We start from the raw sequence: 19,234 nt of genomic DNA, 5'->3' as shown, positions 1-19,234 counted from the left end.
CAGCTTTGGAGTCAGTTTTCCTGGGACGCCGAGCACGCAGCAATTGCTAAGTGCCTTTGTTATCATCCACACCTAATAAAAGTTTATAACTGTATGCCCTCCTCTGTCCCACCATGTCAACATCACCTCCTTGGCGAATTGTTGAGATATTAAGTCCAGTACTTTTCTGGCCTCTTCGGTCCCTTGGGCTTGTATGGGCAGTCCTCTCTGATAAGCTGAATGCAAACATCCCCATTGCATAGGGCTCCCCATACAGGCGGTTACTGTAGCTCTACTGCTAAACCCAGCCCAGTTCCCAATTCCTGTCTTGCTGCTCTCACCACTGAGGTAGAGACTGCCTTGACCCATGTAAACACTTCTCTACATACAAAACCAATTGTTCTCTCCTTTCTCTAGAAGATAAGCAGCTTTCTGTTCCCAGAACCAGGTTAGTTCCTGGTGTCTTCCACTGGACTGACTGGGTTTATAGCTGTTACTCTCTGTGCAGCAGAAGAGCTAAAACAGAGTCCTGATCTTACTGAAATACAGGATATTAAGTTGATAGATGTAGCCTGGGCTCTGCATTTCGTGAGAACTGAGTGTAAAGGAAGCAATGAACAGCCAGGAGGTGTCAGTGAAATCCTGGTCTTTTAGCAGGGCCGAAGTCTCTTATCCTATAAGAGGTTCAGGGTATCCAGAGCCTCTCTAGGTTTCTTCACCAAGCAGTGAGAAGCTTATTGTTCAGTGAGCTCAGAATTTGAAACAAAGCCAACCAGTCATAGGAAAACCAAGCTAGCAAAACACTCATCCAGGGAAAAAAAAAAAAGAAGAAGAAGAAAAAAGAAAGGAAAGAAAGGAAAAGGATAAGGAAAAAAAGAAAAGGGAAATGAAAAGGAAGAGGAAGATGATGTTTCTTGTTAAGACTTGTGAGACGTGTGGACACAAGTGCTGGGGGGGAAGGAGAAAAGAGAAATACTTCCAGGTGCTGAGGGGTTGTCATGGAAGTCTTGTCTGGATATATCCAACTTCCCAGTTTGGCTCTCGAGGCTCATCTAGACTGACAGCATAGAGGAAGCCTAGGATGCTCTTGTGCTCAGTGTGTCCTGCTGGGTGGGTAGACAAAAGAAAGACTGCATTGCTGGAAGTTGTGGGGATTCAGCTGGCAGCAGCTACTGTGGCAAGTTTGGGTCCAAACGGTGAGGATACTGTCAGCTGTCTTGCTTGGGTGTAAACAGAATTAAATTGAGTTTCCAAGTCAAATGCCTTCTCATAATCCATTACTTAGGACTGGTGAAGGGCAAAGTCTGGAGGAGAACAGAAAGATCTAGTTAAGGTCCTTTGGAAATGACTCACTCTTTTTTTCAGTTTAAGGTTTGATGCTTCTGTGGCTGGCTTATGAGCTGAACCTTCTCTCCAAACACAAGGACAGAGGGGTCTGTTGTCACATATTCCATAAAGAACCATCACCTGAAAACTGTGCATCACCTCGTGAGAATCTCAGTCAAGTAAGACATTTCCAGCATCTTTCTGAATATTTGTTCAGTACCAAGAAGTATTAGGAGATTCAATTGTGTTTAGTTATTATGAAGCTCACACCCCTGCCATGAATGTTGCCTGAGATTTTTTTCTGGCAAAGGCATTTAGGGAAGTCCCTCTCTCTTCACAATAGAGACATCAATAGACATTTCATTTCAATAGAAATTTCCAAGGGTGAAGAAGTGGTTTTGTCTACTATGTGGAACATAAACACTGTTCCTTCAGACCTGGTTCAGGTCCTGGCTGTGCCACAGACCTCCTGGTCTTAGTCAGGGACTAAGCCTGCCTTGTCCTCCTGTGTGTCTGTGCATCAGGTTGTTGAGGAAGAGAGCTTACATAGCAGCATATCTGTAAGGTTTACACAGATCCATCTAGAATCTGGTTAGAGGTCTCAATCCTGCGGACAGCCTGCGCTTCATGGCACAAAACACTGCAGTGATAAGCCATCCTCAGAGCAGTCCTGCTTCACAAGAGAACATTGCTCTGTCCAACAAGAGATTATGCATTGCTCACTGAAAGCAGGCAGTGAGGAGGGCTAGCAGGAAATGGGCCTTAGATCAGGGGTTTTCCTTGCGTTTCTTTTACTGCATCCATTAGGCTCACTTCCCCCACATCTGGCATGCTGGGGCCTTCTAATTCTTAAATCAGCCATGAGAGAAATAATGGAAAAGGAATTGAAATCACAAAGGAGAATGTGCTCAGAGATCTTCCTTTTGTAGGTGTAAAAGCAAGGAGAGTGAAGGGGGAACAGATTCTAAAACATTTGCTCTTTCAGGGATGGGTGCAAGTGCTGGGCTGTTGTTTTTGTTGAAAGCTCTGGGGGCAAAGAGGTTTTTGTCAATGTTTTACAAGTCTTTGGATGACGGTTTGAAACTGCAGCAAGAAATGTGATTCCTGGCTTAGCAGACAGGTTCTGCAAGTCAAGCTTTCTGTTTATTTTAATATTTCAGGGATCCTTCAGTGTGTGTCACATGGACAAAAAGAAAGGGGGAAACTCCTCCTCCTTCATGAACACAGCAGCAGAATTGTCTTAAAGGTGCCGAGTTCCCACAGTCCATGTGCAGCACACACAGTCCTCTTCCCACCCAGACCATCCCAGCAGCGAAGTCCTGCTGGGCCAGCTCAGCCCCATGGGTGCACCTGGCTGTGGACTTGCACTAACACCGTGAGTACCATCAAGCTAAATTATAAGCTAAAACTAGAGGCCATCCAGGTGATGGTTTCTAATCATCTCCCAAGAGAAGTGGGAGAAACCCCTTGCCCAAAACTTCTAAAGCTCTGCTGGAAGCCATTGCACATAGGAGCCATGGGGTCCCTTTTGCATTTCTGCTGTAGGTGGTCTCCTGAATCAACTACATAAAGACTCCAGACACAGCTATAAGAATGTAGAAATGTGTCACTTCTGTTGTATGTAGAAATGCACGTATAATTCTAGCTCTAAGTACTTCTATCTGCTTCTAGTGTCTAGAACATGAAATTGCATGGAGGGTTTGCTCCTGTGACTGAGGCTGCGGTACAGAATAGTGCTTTAACCTAGAGATGTGGTGCATATCTGTGGTCAGCTCACCATTTTCTCACATGCTTGTTTTCTAGAGGTGCTCATGAAGGCTGTGATCAGACAGCAGACTGTATGGTCTTCTTAAGTTAAATTGACCAAGCTTTCACTATCAAAATCCTTGAACTGTTTTAACAACTGGGAAGGTATTTGCTAGGTTGTTGCATGCCAGTTGCTTGCAATTTATCCGTATTTGCTGCTAAGTAACACAATTGATTGACTGGTGAGCTTATCCTATCTTTTAAATGGCTTTTAACAGCACAGATAACAACTGGACAGCTGGTGAATCTGTATTTCTATCAAAAGGAGAATGTATTTTCTAAGGGACTAGCTGCTTTTGGTAAAGAGAGTTTGCCCCAGCTCTAAACTAAAGATGGTTCTTGGGTTTATGCAGTTTTCTGCAGAGCTCAGTATCTCTTTTGCATCCCTCCTTTCCTTCCATACTGTTATCCAATACACTTTGTGATCATCACTGAATTTCGAGCACATACGTGCCAAAATGGAGCTGTCTGATGTGACAGATGATGGACTCTTTCCAAACAAAAGGATAAGATATGATGGCAGCCCGTGTGCTACTGGGGATGCTACCTGTCCCCCAGCCAAGCCCATTCCTCTGCGGCACTGAGTGCCTGAATGGCACTATGGCAATTAGTCATGGCATTTTAGTCAAACCAGGGAAAAGGGAATCCTTGTTCCCAACAGATAATTAATTTAATTCTACAGGAATGTAAAAATCTCCTCCAGAGACCATAAAAACCTTCCTTGTGGTCGGCTTGCTCTTAAGGGAGCAAGGAAAAATGTGGTCCATTGGTTAAAACAAGCCTCCCTACTGAGGGCAATTATATGACAGAGGAGCAGAAATCTGTTAAGCACATAATCCATAGCTATGGAAAATCAGAAAGCTAAGTATTTGTCCAGTAGTCCCTTTTTGACTGTGTGTCATGTTCTAATGTCTGAATGTCCTTCCCAGAGGGAACCAGTGCCTTCATAGGCTTCTAAGTTTGGGGACAGTTGAACAGTTTTGACATGAAGTCATGAAACATGTCAGTGCTTTTAACCTGGGCTTTGTAGCAAATCAGGATGTGTTGACACAATACTGGACAGGTGGCATTCAGCCCTAATTTTTGACAGTAGACACGTCAGGGTGAGCCCTGGGTTCTCTGCAACTGAGAAGCATAAGAATATCTGAAGCCTGCTGCTAACAGTGCAACACTTCTTTGCTGACATATCAAACCATTATAACACTATCCTGCACAGGTTAATATTCTGTGTATGAGTGAATGGGTGATGTGAGAGGAGGTGTCACATCTGGTCCTCACACTGTGGTGTTTCTGATGTCGCAAAGAAGAATAGGAGCTGCAAAATAAGAGTATGTTTAATGTCAGGAGAAAACTAGGCCCACCTGTGATGTTAGCTCAAGCACAAGTGCATGGGTTAGATCAGCCCCAAGGTGGCTCCAGTCTGTGCCAGCAGCACCTGAGCAGCCTCTGCACCCTTCCACCAGGCCATTCTATGATATGATATGATATCATATCATATCATATGATATGGTATGATATGGTATGATCAGGCAGAAACTCTCCGGTCACTTTGTACTCCAGCTGCTCTGTCTTTGCTGAGCCAGGTTCTCTGAGCTGTAGGACTGAACAACACAATCACAGGTTCTCATCACAGGAGTTGGATGACAGCATTTCATAGAGGCAGTGTTTTATTTTCTCTGTTGCCCAATAGCAGTGGCTCTGTGTTGGGGAGGACCCTTATGGGGGCAGCAGAATTCATGCAGGGAGAGCAGCAGAGCCCCTGCAGGGGATTTTCCTCTGCCCATGGGAACTCAGCAGGCTACACAGAGCCCGGCATCCTGAAACCACAGCCCATCCATCAGCACATTAGCCCATGTGTGATTACACTGGATTTCACCACCCTCACCACTCTCCTTCATGTGTTTATAATCACCATCGTTATTCTAGAGTTACAGAGCAGAAGCATCCTATGCAAATCAGGGATGCCAGGTCAGCAAATGAATTGGTGACATCTTTTCAAAAAACCTGAGCCCTCGGAGGGTTACTTGCTGCATACCACAGGAAAAGCATATGCAGTGAAACCCACTGGAAGCTGAGTCACTGTTTTTTTCATAGCGTGATTTTGCCATAAACAGCTGAGTTTGGGATGCAGAAGCATGCTAGGTTGCAGTGAAATCATTTCAGAAAGCTTTTCATGGTCTCACAGTTACATCCGTTGAGTCTCACTCAGGAGGCTTCTGGCTCATTTCCATTTGCCTTAGTTTTTCCTATCTATGACTCTACTCATGGTAAAAAAAAACCCTTTTGCCAGAGATAGCAGGCTATCCTAAATGTAAATATAATATCTAGTGCCAGGGCAGCCCCAGCAATGCTGTGATTATAATGGAGATTTTTGTTTCTTGAAGTTTTAGGAAAGTTACTGCATAAGAAGCATAAGATCTGCTCCCCATCTTCTATCTCTGTTTCTGAATCTCAGCTTAGGCGCGTTACAACTCCACCTTTCCTGCAATCAGATATATCCTTGTACGAGAGAGGGATGTCTATACATGGTCCCTGGAATGGTACCAAGACACATCACCCACATCCCCATCACACAGGCACCAGCTGAGGAGAGAGCTGGGCCTCAGAGTTCCCTGGCTTCCCACATAGGGCTAGGTTTGTAAGTGTCCCATTGCAGACCTACTGTGAGGGCCAGGCGTATTATTTCTGGAGAGCTTTGGCATCACCTCTGTGACCCTGCAGCCTTGGGTGAGCGAGCTTACAGCTCATGTAGCTGCGTGGTGAGCAGTGGCTGATCTGTGCAGAGGATGAGGAGAGCAAGAAAGGAGAGACCTACAGCAAATGCAGCCTGGCTACCAGCACATGCTGGAGCGGCATGTGGCCGTTCTGTGGTTTCTGCCCCTTGCTGGGTACCTCAAACACACTGCTCTGCAGTCCCAGCACAGACGAGACCCTGGTTCTCCAGTGTATGCCCCCATTGTGGTAAGTGGAACTGGAGTCTGTCTCATTTTCCTCTGCTCTGTGCCACCAAGCAGCTCCCAGTGGAGGTGCGACAGTCACTCAGCAGTGCTTTTCCACGTGCCTTGGTCCTGTCCCTGTCTGTGCACCCAGCCAAATCCCAGTGTGACAGCGTAGGCAAAAGTCAGGCCAAGGACTGCACAGGAGGGTATGTTCCTGCTGCCCATGTAGACACAGCAAGTTTCCTATCATACCAGGAAAGGTAGGCTACACTGCTCAGGACACATTAAACACAGGATCCAGTTAATTTATGTGACCTGGCACTCTGAAAACTAATAAAAGCCAGTTTATGCTTTCACTTGCACGTGATTAATGGGAGAGCTCTCCATCGTATATCACAGTCCATGTCCTAGCTGGGACAAAAATGTACAGATTATGGAAGAAATTGGGAATTAACAAAACAGCTGTTAACTGAGCTAGAAATACTCTACCACAGTGCTGCTGTAAATCAGAGAATCGCGTGTGACAGTTCTCCCTGGCTGTTTGCAGGGGGCTGCTCACAGCAGACGAGCCAGAGGATTCCCTCTCCTAGGGAAGGAGCCTGCCCAGGGCTAGGTGTGGGTGGACCCGTGGCAGCCAAAGCCCTGGCCTCCAGGAGCTTGCACTCAGAGCCAGGTAAAAAATAGCAGCAAGCCAGTGAATGGCTTTCCTGTATTCACTGCACAGGCCGTTGCTCTGCTTAGTCTTCTGAGTTGCCTGACTAGCAGTTTGGTGTATAGCTCTTGGAGAGCAATTAGTCTGTAGTAACATTTAATGTATTTACAGAGATGCAAAGAAAAGGAACTTCCTCTCTCAGGATAGGCAGGGTGCAAAGTGCCAAAGCCACATAAAAGCCATTGCTGAATGGGTCACTCCAGGCAGAAGCAGGTTTCCAAGAGGGAAGGGCCAGATGCGAGGATGCAGAGACCTGGAGTCACTCTGGATCACAACAACTGGACCCATGGGAACTCAGAGCCCCATAGCCCTTGTCCTGGCTGACACACGGTGCCCATCTTGCTGTGTATGTTCAACACAGGCAGCTTGATAAAAGCCTGCCTTCCTGCCACTTTCCAAATAGGTTTATTTCCTGACCTAGGCAACATCACTGGGGCAGCAAGAAAAAACAGTGGCTAACAGGCACATCCTTTGCCTGATCCTCTGAGGGCCAGAGGTGGACCTTGCCCAGCAGGATGTGGGGAGCCAGGGCACTACGATTGGTCACACGCCACCAGCAGAAACAAAGCAAAAAAGATGCTTCACAATAGTGAAAAATAAAATACAGAGTAACAAGAGTATTTATGTCATTTCCTGATGGGCAGTTATATAGCATGATAACAGGATGGGGTCCCACTGTCAGTTCCCGGACAGCTCAGGCAATTTCCCATAACCCCAGTGACTAAATAATGTCATGAGGTGAGCCTGAAGCCCGCCGTGCATCCTGCTTCCCTCATTTCCCCAGGCACTGCAAGCAGCACCTGGCTCACGCAGGACGTGAGGATCCGTCCCAGTGCGGTCAGACGTACCTGGGGAACCATGAGCCTTTCCCCACCTTTGAAAAAGAATCAAGAGCAAGTGGGAACTCTAGAATATGCAGCTGTGAGGGTGTTTGCCCTGCAAAAGGATCTGGCAGGGCTGGTTCCCACCAACTCCTGTTGCAAAATAGGGGCCTGGTGAGTTGCAGGCAGACAGCCCTGAGTAAGGTGTAGAGAGAGGAGCCCCATTTACTGCTCACGGGAAAAGGCAGCATTTTGTTGGTCAACAGTGAAGACACATGGTCCAAATTCTGAACAGTGGCTACTCAGAAGGCTGTTCTTCACATGCTCATGATTTTAGGAGTAAATCACAGATTTGGTGCCACAGTCCTGTCCAGCATAGTCCAAGTAGCATCATTCATCTGGCAGACGGGATCTTTCCATCAGTCTGGCTGCAGAGAGAAGCAGCTCCATCCTCCCCAGCACAGCAGCAGGAGCCCCGGGCAGGGCAGGACCGCGTGGAGCCGCGCGCAGGCTGTGCTGAGGCCGGCTGCCTGCTGCAGAGTCCTTGCTCTCGCAGCAGGGTTGCTTGATGGATCACCTGGAAAGACAAACCCACTTACACTTTCCAAGGATTCGAACAAATGCCTTATGGCCCATCGGGGGATCTCCCCTTGACATGTTCCTTTGGATCATGTGTTTAAGTCATCATTTTCTATCCCTACTTTGGAGATCCTTAGCTTTGCTGCTGGGGCACCATCCATCCTCAGACAAACCTGCCAATGTGCTTCACTGAGAGCCCGTGGGCCCCTTTCCCATGAGCCCACTGTGAGACCTTCCCTCATTCCTTGGGAGCAAAGGTGAGAGTCTTAACCTGCCTAGAGAGCTGCTGCTGATGTCCCAGGAGTTGGTCACTGCCCAGCAAATGCTTGTTGCTGGTTCACAGAAGAGTTAGTCACAAAAAATCTAATTTCATGTGAAAACAGCGGACACTGACAGCATTTTGCAGAGATTTTATGGTGTCCAAATTTGAACTTCCTTTTATTAAGGCACATCAGCCAATGTTTTAAATGGCTTGAAGTTATAATCTGGCACTTTGATCATCTGATAATGCTTTTCGTCAGTTTTGACATGGATATTGTTTTGTGGAGAATTAGATACGAGTTCAGTCACAAAAAAGTGAGAGCTGCTTCAGAACTGAGTATGTGTCCCATTCACTCCTAAATCACAAAGTTCAGCATACTCACAGAGATTCACTGCCAGCTCACCCCAGTAAAAAAAGCCCATCAGAACTAACCTGGACATTTTAATGGCTTCAGAGATACTACTAACAATGTTAGAAAGTACTTTTTAGAAGTTGCACTCCACAGTTCTCCTAAACACCATTCTCCTTCAGAGCAGGTACCAGAGAACTAACAAAGTGATGTTACTTACACCATTCATTGTTCAGCATTGTGAGGCTGCTGTCTTCATGAGCTAATGCTGAAGTCTGCATGCCACAAGGAATCGCTGGCTACAGGCTGAGATTCTCAGCTGGTGGAGGAGCATCAGGGCTGTGGGCTGGGCAGCACCCATCACTTCGGCTGTTCCTTTCCACGCCATTGGAATCAGGATCCTCGGTACAGACGGGCAGATCCTGCCAGCAGCCCAGAGCCTTGTCATGAGGGCCTTTCCTAGGAGTGCAGCAAACACAACATGATCAGCCCTGATGGGAATGACGTCCCTTGTAGGTGACAATGGAGAAACAGGAGATGAGTCCTTCTTGCCTGCTTTATCACTACAAGAACAACTGACCAAAGAAGCCTGGTTGTTGGTCTAAGAGAGCAAAGGAGTTGAAAAGCTTTTTTTTGAGAGAGAAAAGGAAGAAAGCTCATTTCTCCCTCAGATAAAAGCCAGACAGTCAGATATCATTGTTTTCTGTGCTGACCAGCCACCAGGCAACAAGATGCTGTCAGCATGACCCCACCAGCAGCCCTGAGCTCTGCTCCGCTGGTGGCTCTGGCCGTGCAAAAGGATTTCCATCCCTTTGAGAGACAGAACTTTTTTACCTCATATATGATATAAAATCAGTTTCATAATACAGGCAAAATCTATCATAATCTCCATGCTCAGTGCTTATTTCAGAGCCAGCTGCAGCTGTCACAGCCTAATACTCTCTGCTTAGGGTCCGTGTGTGCACAGCTGGCCCCGGCCGAGCACCTGCCCTCGGCCCTCAGAACTGAGCAGGGATCGCCCCGTTGGGTCTGGGCTCCGGGACACGGCTGCCAGTTTTGTTTTGAAACCCTCCCTCAAAACGTGCAGGGAGGAGGGTGCCCTATTCCAAGAGAGCTTGGCTGGATTATTTGGATTTAGAGAGCAAAGTGTCAGGTTTGTGTTTAATGAATATCTCCATCAATCATCCCGGCTGCCCGTGGAATAATTACCTTGTGCAGCCCGCAGTGGCAGGTACATGCCTGGCCTGGGACACAGAGCAGGCTTTATTAGAAGCCCCTCTGTAATACTCGCTGTTATTATCATTTGCCTTCAATTACGTTCATGGTTGGTGCTTTGCAATAGATGGCTATTTATTCCTTCTCGGGGAACCCCAGCACACCAGTGCCTCACATTCCTGCGGCGTTGCCACCCATGGGTGCTCACCCCGACCTCTGAGGCACATAAACAAAACTTGCCAGAGGCAGCAGTTACCACCATTTTTGGCAAAGTGCAAACCAGGAGCTCATTCAGGTGCTTTGAGTGTCTCAGCAGCGCTGACTTGGACTCCTTCATGCTCACATGTCCACATGAGAACACAGCCAGCCCTGAGAGGTAACGGAGACAAGCTAGGCTAATTGTGTAAAAGTAATTGTTAAACAATTACAGACTCATTCCCTGTGCAATCTCCAGTGCTGCAGACCTCTCAGCAATGAATTTGGCCCCTTTCACCCCTGCCCTCACCAGCCTTTATCCCTAAGCGTCAGTAGGTTGAAATGCCCAAGCTGTGGGCTTTAAAGGACTTTACAAGTTGGGTTTACAAGCTCCATAAAACTACAAATTCTCCCTCCTCACTGCAGAATTACCTTGTAAAACATGTTCTGTATTGTTTCAGTCTGATGGGACAGGCAGCAAAAGCAAGGCAGTGTCTGAATGGCAGCAAACAGCGGAGGGAATGCATCTGGTGGGGCAGGGTTGCAAGTTGGGAGAGGAGAAAGCAGGGGGTGGACATGGTTGGCTTCCTTGACCCACTTCAGGCCGTTGTCGCTGCTAATTGCATGCTAGGGGTCTGCAGAGTTTGTGTGCTTCAGCTTGCTTTCTGTGTTTAGGTTCAGGTTACCTTGAATAGCATCCGAAAAGAAAGGAAATGAGCAGCAGCCTCAGCAGATGCACCTTTGGGAGTTAAGTGATGTACAAACAGGGGCCTGCTGCTGGATGTAGTTTTAAAGATGTCTCCTAAAATATACTTGTTCCCAGATATGACGACAGGTAACACAATCTCAAGGGCAACCTTAGAATAAGAAGGGATGGATAAAGCTCTGCCAAGTCAGGTGGCATGCAGCTGCCCCAGCCGTGCAGTGCCCGGTGCTCTGACCCTTGCAGCGATTGCTGAGGGGTGACAAGCTCTGGCTGTTCTGATTTGAAGGACTTGTGTCAGGGCCACAGTCCTGTTAAGACCACAGATGTCTCCAGGAATCACAGCACAACAGCTTCACTCAGCAGTTTGGAAGTTCTCACAGGGGCCAGACCATTTTGGGATGTGCAGAAAAGCTATAATCTTCCCCAAATCCTTTTATGCATTAGTGACAGGATTTAATTCTGTTACTGTGAAGAAAGATTATTAGCATTTTTTGTTTTTTGAAGCTTTCTCCTTTTGATGTAAAACTCAGCTGGTTCTGAGCAAAGGCTCATGGTGGAGGAAAGGGAGGGACCCAGGTCTGTGTCTGGTTTTCAAGGACTGGACACCGCGAGGGGCACGGGGTGCAGGGCAAGGTCAGGACCTGGATTCAAGCCCAGCTTCATGCCACCCTGCAGCGACCCAAGCCTTTCTCAGAGGGACACCAGGTTTCCAAAGTGCTCATCACTCCCAGCCTCCTCTTTGGCCACAAAGCACCTACCCTCCACATGGCTTCTTGGCTCTGATCTCATATCGGCCTCTGCCTCCTTCCTCCTCCAGAAAACCTCCCCTGTGGTCCCTACCTGGCTGCAGGCTCTGGGTGGTTTCCAGCCCCAGCAGAGGCAGCGGGTGGTGGCTGTGTGCCTGGGGCAGCTGCCCAGTGGCTACTGGCTCATTTGGCTGGCTTCTAAGATCTGCAGGGGCAGCACCATTGTGGCTGCAACATTTTTGAGATGCTTGAGAGGACAGAGTTGATATGTGATTCCCTTGCTCACCCTCCTGCTAATTTTGAATGCAGAATGTTTACAAACAGCTGCTGCAACATCCCTGAGGCCCAAAGAAAAATATTCTGCTAAGAGGGAAAAAGATCTTAGCATGGACTGTGTCCTGGGAGTTTGTGAACAGAGCCAGGAACTTGTTCAGATGATTCCCTTCTAGGATTTGGGTTAACAGGTCTGTGGAGATAGGAGGGTTCATCATTCCTAACAGCTGCGACTGCTCTGGGGCTGCACTGCCACCCTTGGGGAGGATGCCACCTGCATCCCAGCCTGGCTTAGGGTGCTAGAGAAGCAGTGCCCACCCCGTCCGGGTGACAGCTACCTGGTCAAGACCCTATAGCTGTAGCAGCATCCCTGCTCCAAACCAGGGCAGGAGAGAGCATGACACGCGTTCCCTGGGTGCCACTGGCACTGCCAGCCTGCCTTGCTGGCAGCAGAGTGACTCCAGCTGACCACGCCATGTGTTTAAGAGAACAGTGTCTCCTCTCCCTGCTTGAATCGCTTTCCATCGGCAGGATGGGCAGAAGGAGCTGCTTTCTCACCCCAGACAAAGGCATTGCTTGGCCACAGAACGGGAAAAAAACAGCTTCTGAAACAGAGACAGGCAGATCCCTCCAGCTAAAGTTTTCTTTCAAAGAGTCTCCATTTCTGGAAGCATTTTCCTGCTTTTCTAAATGAGGGAAGAGAAAGAAGTCCCTGTTCCAGAGGTATTAAGCCCTTTAAAGATACTTTAAGTAACAAAGCAAAGATTAGAGAACACAGATCAGATGTTTTTCCTATCAAAGCCTTTTCTTTCTTTTTTCCCCACTGCGGACGCTGTGCGGCTCCGCTGGGCTGGGCTTCATGAAGGCTGTTAACATCACGGCTCTGATGGCTCTGCCCAGCTCACGGTTTGGGTGGCCTGAACTAGAATCTCCCAGAGGGCTCATTACAGGTGGTAGGCAGACAGGGCTGGAGCCTGGGCCACACCACATATCCCTGAGAGAAATATGTTTCCCTGACCAAAAAAGCACAATATTATATTCTTAAAACATTCCAGCCCTGTCTGGGTGTTCTCTGCATGCATTCCTGTACGTGGGATTATTATTGTAGAGAATTTATAAAGTCATTCATTTCTCTGGAAGTGTATGACACGCGTTTTGGTTGAATGGGCCCAGTGCAAACTGAGAGCCATGTGGTGCTATAAAAACACAACAGTAAATAAATCAGCAGGGAGAATTTACACTTCAGCCTTCTGATTGTTTTTACATTCAGAGGCTCAGACTGGGAGTCAGAGTGTAAAATAAATACCTGAAGCACCGAAAGTGCAGCGTCACACTCCTGCCTGTGAGCGGTCGCAGCGGCAAAGCCGACGTACGTGCAAAGTGAGCGTGTTTACAGCCAGCCTGCGGTGACCTTTTTCTCTTCGGCTGCTTCCTATTTTTCTTGGTGATACCTCAGATCTTTATTATGGTATTGTCGGCCCTGGTGCTCCTGCAAGTGAAGGTTGCGTCAGACCCTCGCGGGTTTCAGCGCTTGATTTTTTTTTCCCAGGGGTTATTTTTATCGCTGCTCTTTAGAAAGAAAAAAAAGAGAAAGAAATCACTCCAGGCTGAAACTTGCCAGCTCCTGGGTGTTACCAGGAGGAAATCGCTCTTTTCATCTGTGAAAAACAGGAATGGAAGGAGCCGGGAGATGGATGTCCGGCCCTGCGCTGTCCCACTGCTGCCGTGGCACGGGGAGCACAGCCCCGAGCTGCACTCCAGCCTGCCCTCGGTGGGAGCCAAAGGGTGCTGACAAGGTGGGGAGGTGACAAGGTGACCCTGCGGGGTAGCGCTCTTAGACTGAAGGAATTTCTGCTGCGTGTGTCCATGCATAACGTGAGAATGTCACCCAGCTGCAATTTCACCCCGAAGAGGCATAGGGTGAAATCATTGTCGATGACATCAAATTGTTTTCGGAAAATGGAAGCTATTCTGAGATGGGTGGAACTTTCCTATACTGAAGCAAATCTTTTCCGGGCACAAAAACGGATCGCAAATACTGCGAGGCAGTGAAGCAAGCCCTGAATTGAGCTGCTCCCCCGGAGCCCCCTGCCTGCCCGGGATTGCTCTGGCTGATTTCACCTCTGCTGACCATTGCACAAAAACAGATTTTTGCTCTGCTGCCAAAAGGCACTGGGGTTATTTACCACCTCAGAGCTGGGTCCATTCCAGTTCTGATGGACCGTTTCTCATTAGCACTTAACGTCTATCTGGCCACCAACGTCTCCTCCAGGACTGATCACTAAGAAAGCCTGAATTACCTGTCACGCTGAAATCACCTCTTCCCGTACAAAATGGATGTGGGGACGTGTGCCAGCACCGAGGTGGTGCCCAGGCGACCTGAGGCACTGCGTGCTGCTGTAACCCTCCGTCTGCTTCAGCCCCATGGCGGGGTCTCTGGGGCAGCTCTCGGGTTGACAGCTGTGCTGCGGTGTTTCCCACAGCTCTGCCGTGCCTTCCTGCTCTGAGAGCCTGCTGTGCTTTCTGCACACAACACAAAATAATGCTGCTTGTGGAGGTATCTGAGAGCATAAGAGAATGTGGAATTTGGCTCGGTTAAAGGAATATGTTACTGGCATTTGCATTTTATGTATTTTCTTAGTAAAACAAATCTCCTGTTTAACAAAAGGATGAGCCACCCATTTTGGTGGCTGAGATCAGATTCAAGCTTGCAATCCAAATGCACATGCAAAAACGTGAACCCAAACTGTACCTGCAAGAGAGGTTGTCTCCCCAGTGTGTCAATGTTGTGCTTTTAGCATCTGAAGGTATAGAAACTCTGAAAACTGGAAGCACATCAAACTCTATGAACCTATTTTGCCAGCTAGCTTCCCATTCTCTTTAGTAAGGGATTAATTTTGTTAGTCAGCAGTAGAGATGTTGGATAGAGAAATGGAATCCCTTTGCGCTGGCGGTCCCAGCTCACCACCCTCTAGGAGCTGCTCCCCCCACTGCTGAGCCCCAACCCCAGATCTTCCTACACTTTTCATGGGTGAGGAAGATTTTGTTGAGTTTTTGGGTAATGGATCCTCTATGCTCACTTGCTCTCTGTTTGGATTGTGAAGGGGCCATTCTGACAAAGCAGTATTCAGTGGTGGTCTCCAGGAAAAGGCATTTCTTGCATTAAAAACAGTAAAAGGCCCAATGTTTTACAGACAGATGTCCATCAACAGCTGGCGCTGAAGTGGGAAGAGAACACCGGATCTTCTCCATCGTCACAGTGCCGGGGCTCTGCATAGCCACTTGTTTATTTAACAAGCTACATTATTAAACTGGACCTTGGGTTGTGAGTGGAAAAGCCACACAGATGCTTTGATCATTTATAAAGACCTACTTGAGAGACTGCACTTCACCGGGGCTGCAAGGAGGAAAAAGGGCAGTCTGTATTTCACCAGCTTTCACTTAGCTGGGGCATTGACTCAGCTTGTCTTGACTCAGATGTCTTTGGACTTGGGCATATTTGCAAAATTAACAGTATCAGGATCACGCAGTCTGGGCAGCCTGCAAGGAACCCTGACACCCAGCTGTACAGAGGCCTCTTTCCCCCATCCCAAACCACATGCCCTGCTGCAGGCAGTGCTCTGGGCAGTGGTGGCCCCTTCCCCAGTCCTGCAAATCACGCTTGCACTCAGCCTCAAGCTTTTCTCTGTCCCACTGCTCCCTCCCCATCTGGGCTCTGGTTCAAGCTGTAGGAAGCCCAGGAGGGCTCGTGGAGCTCCCATTGAGCCCCGGATCTCTGCTAGCACATATCTGGGCTCAGCAGCTTTGTGCCACCAAAACGTCAGCCCTCTCCATGCGGCAGCTGCCCCCTGAGTTTGTCACAGCAGCTGTTTCCCAGGACAGGACACTGATTCCAGCTAAGAAGGGAACACTTTATCCAGCTGAGGCTGGCTGGCAGTTTAAACAGGGAAACGTAGTTACCCCTCTTCAACACAGCCTTGAGATCACATCCGTGGCCCTGCCTGCCAGCGCTGCCTCAGCAGGACAACCTGCCTGCTCAACATGGGCAGCATGGAGACTTGGGGTGAGCAGTCCATGTCCAGAGGTGCCCTGATAGTTACATGCAGAAGGACCATGAAAGCCTTAGTTAAACAAGACTTTCTGATGGGAAGGCACATGGATGCTCAGGCTGCTGCGGGGACTCAGAGGCACTTTGTGCCCAGCACACACCTTGGGCAGGAGGTTTGGCAAGGAGACACATTTTCAGTAAATGAGTCCAGTGCTGACCCAGTAGCCAGGCAGAAGGAAATCATTGGGCACAGAGTAACCACACTGCATTTTGCCTCTGAGCTCAGTGAGGGAGAGTGCTGCAGCAAAAGCTGAATGTGTTTTCCTGCCTCCACTCGTCTCCAGAGCTGCTTGTCTCCTCTGGCACAGCACAGCACTTCGCACCAGGCCAAAGCATTTGTAGATTTGTCAGAGCATGAAACAAGGTGGAAATCGCTAAAACCCGGCATTGAAACAAAAAGCTCTCAGCACGGGAACACCAATAGAAGAACAGGTTCTGCAGAATGTTTTGCAACGACTGCATACACTGATTGTTTTAAGGAGACTTTGGATTTAAAGATTTTTCTGCTTTGTCAAATTTGTTCTCTATCCATGTTTTCAAGAAGTCTAAAAATATTACGGCACAACTCAGCCACTGGGCTGAAAATGTGATATCCCCAAAGCTGCTCTGGGGTCCTACATATTTTGGGCTCTACTCCTGACAAAAGTAACAAAAACAAATGCGAGGAACAGATATGTAATTTTAACTAGAACCGATTTAAGTTTTTGGATCATAGAAGCACAGTCCTGATTTACACTTGACCCATTTGTGTTTCGGTGAAACCCTACATTTTCTGTTGTGTAGTCAGTTGGGCTGTAGGTCTCGGTTGATCACCATCTGCCTCTGCTAAAGAAAGCAAATCAAAAATAAGAAATTCAGTCTCTGAAAGTGCAACAAGGCTGAAAAATTCAGCGCTGGTTACAGAGATGGTCTTTACTTGCTGTGAGAGCAGAGTTAATCCTATTCAGCACATCGGCTGTTCTACTGGAAAGGTTTCACTGAACAGTTTGCTTTATTGGATTAATAAAGCTTAATTTTGAGCACGAAGAGCCACCAGTGAGCCCCGTTCTTGGGAATTTCCTTTATCCAGCACTAAACCTACGTTGCGCTTTCTCACAGTCCCGCATTTCTTTTTTTCAGTTTTACTCTCACCCACCCTCAGTGTGTTTTGGCTGCAGAGCAGTCGTGCAAGCATCCTGGTGCTGGTGGCAGGGACACCGAGAGCACAGCAGTGAGAGCACTGCTCCAAACACATCTGCAGCACCGAGCAGGATGGCTGCACGGCAAAGGAACTTCCAGCAGTGAAAGGCTGAGAAGACGCGTGGGATCTTGACACACAGCAGCAGGTTAACAAGTTGCCCTTGGAGCTGCCTTCCACAGCACGGCCTGTCCTAGAGGAAGGCATGTCAGACAGAGCTGTGAGAAATACACACTTCTGGATTAGCATTTCCAGAATTGACTTAACAGCATAAATCCCCCTGAGAGTCAGGGAGACTCGAGGTTGTATTTCCAAGAGAAATACAAGCAATCTGGCAGCCTGCATCGCACCTTTCTTTGCTGGGCTTTGTTCTCTGTCCCCATCACTGACCAGTGTCTGAGTACCTCCAGGTGGCAAACCTGTGGCAAAACTCTGCAGAGAAGCACTTAAGTGCTTTCTCACCTTTGAAAATGGGACTCCACCTCCTGAATCTCTAAGTCCTTGTAGGAAATAACCCAGTACTTGTGACAAAAAGAGACATCACATCTCTGTGGAAATCAGCACAGCTCCACTAACTTTCAGCAGCTCCAGCAACCTCCTTCAGCTGTCCCACACTGTAGGCAATGTAATCATCATCACTTCTGCTGCAAAGCATGGAATGTCACAGCCAGGCACATCGATCTATGTGAGTTTATCACTGCAAGCTCTCTGCAGGCTATTTTCTCTGCTGTACCAACACAGCTTCCTGTACCTGAAGGAACTGCCTTGGGAGCCCTGTGGTGCCCATCCCTGCTGTGAGGAGGGTTTGCAGCTTTCTGTGCAGGCTGAGCAGTTGATGAGGTGGTTGCTAGGGCTCAGCCTCCCAGCAGACTCTCAGTCCCATCGGCAGACACAGGCTGCTGCTGAGTCCCTGAAGCTTCAGGCAGATTTTGTGTGTGCTGCTCAGCTCACACATAGCAGAGTGATGCCACACAGGGGTGCTAAAACTTCTCGTATAAAACGTCTTCGTGCAAACCCCATTGTTCAGCTGTGGGAACCTGCCCCTGTGTCTGTAGGGCAGATCCAGCAAAGCTGCTCTGGTCTTGCTGCTGCTGGCTGCCCAGGGCTTCCTTACCCCCTTCCTGGCTACGCTCTGATGCCTCTGGCTGTATGCTGCAATGACACGGATACTGGAAGCAATAGAGGAACCGACACCAATACTGAGAAGTGCCGTCTCGTTGTGAGTTGCATATATAGTATGTTAAATAATTTCACCATAATACGGCTCGGGAAACTTTATCTTGATCGTTATTGTGTGGGGCAGTACACTTCATTATCCTACATTCCTGCTCTCTTTGCACCCCATCCAGCACATCCCAGAGGCAGTGCATGGCTGTCACCTGGGCGTTGTGTCACCTACTGATGCTTTCTCCCCACCAGCAGGGAGAGGCACCCTGACCACCCCAGTGCTGGGCAGCAGCCGCAGCCCTCTGGGAGCAGAGCCGGCCCCAGAGGCTGCCCAGCCACTGACCACTGCCTGAGCAGTAACGCGAGCCCCGGCAATGGCTACAATGGTAGACAAACAGTAATAAATAAGCAGCAAAGCACTGTGACTTGACAAGCCCTGGGCATCCCCAGGGATTTGTAATGGGATATGGAGGTTTTCACCTCCTGCTCTCCAGTTCACATTTCAAATCCAGCCCCGCTCTGCAGTGACCAAAGGTCATTGCCAGGCTCAGTCGCCCGTGCAAAGATGTAAATGGCCTCATTTCTCTAATTCCTTGAGCAAAGCTCAAGGGAGGGCCAGCTTTGTTTTGTTTTTATGATTCTGGTGGTACAGGGCAAGAGCCAGGCTGTCTGTGCCTTTCAGTCCCATCCCCGTCCTGATCGTATCTGGCACCTGGTCACCTGCATGGCAGCTCCCAGGCACTGAGCCCAGCCCACGATGTGCAGAGGGGCTGGCATTGCTCTGAGGTCCACACCTTGTTTTGCTTTTCCCATCTATAAAATGAATCCAGAGCGTGAGTTTTTGTCCATCTCCTGTACAGCGCCTGGCAGGTTT

The 19,234-nt window shown here is 48.4% G+C and overlaps 1 protein-coding gene across 1 annotated transcript in view; it reads left to right on the top strand.

Moving 5' to 3' along the window:
* The first annotated feature begins 1,375 nt into the window (after positions 1 to 1,375).
* TBX1 (T-box transcription factor 1) overlaps positions 1,376 to 19,234 on the top strand; it is a 63,800-nt gene continuing 45,941 nt past the window's right edge. Inside the window, exons 1-2 of the mRNA XM_090120926.1 lie at positions 1,376 to 1,484; positions 2,466 to 2,680. The gene's annotated coding sequence lies outside the window, so the exon portion shown is untranslated. The remainder of the gene's footprint in view (positions 1,485 to 2,465; positions 2,681 to 19,234) is intronic.

Source organism: Phasianus colchicus, chromosome 18, assembly GCF_987193195.1.
Source record: "Phasianus colchicus chromosome 18, bPhaCol1.hap1.1, whole genome shotgun sequence".
NCBI lineage: Eukaryota > Metazoa > Chordata > Aves > Galliformes > Phasianidae > Phasianus > Phasianus colchicus.
Note: the sequence above shows the minus strand (reverse complement) of the source record. Positions and strands in the feature narration are given on the sequence as shown.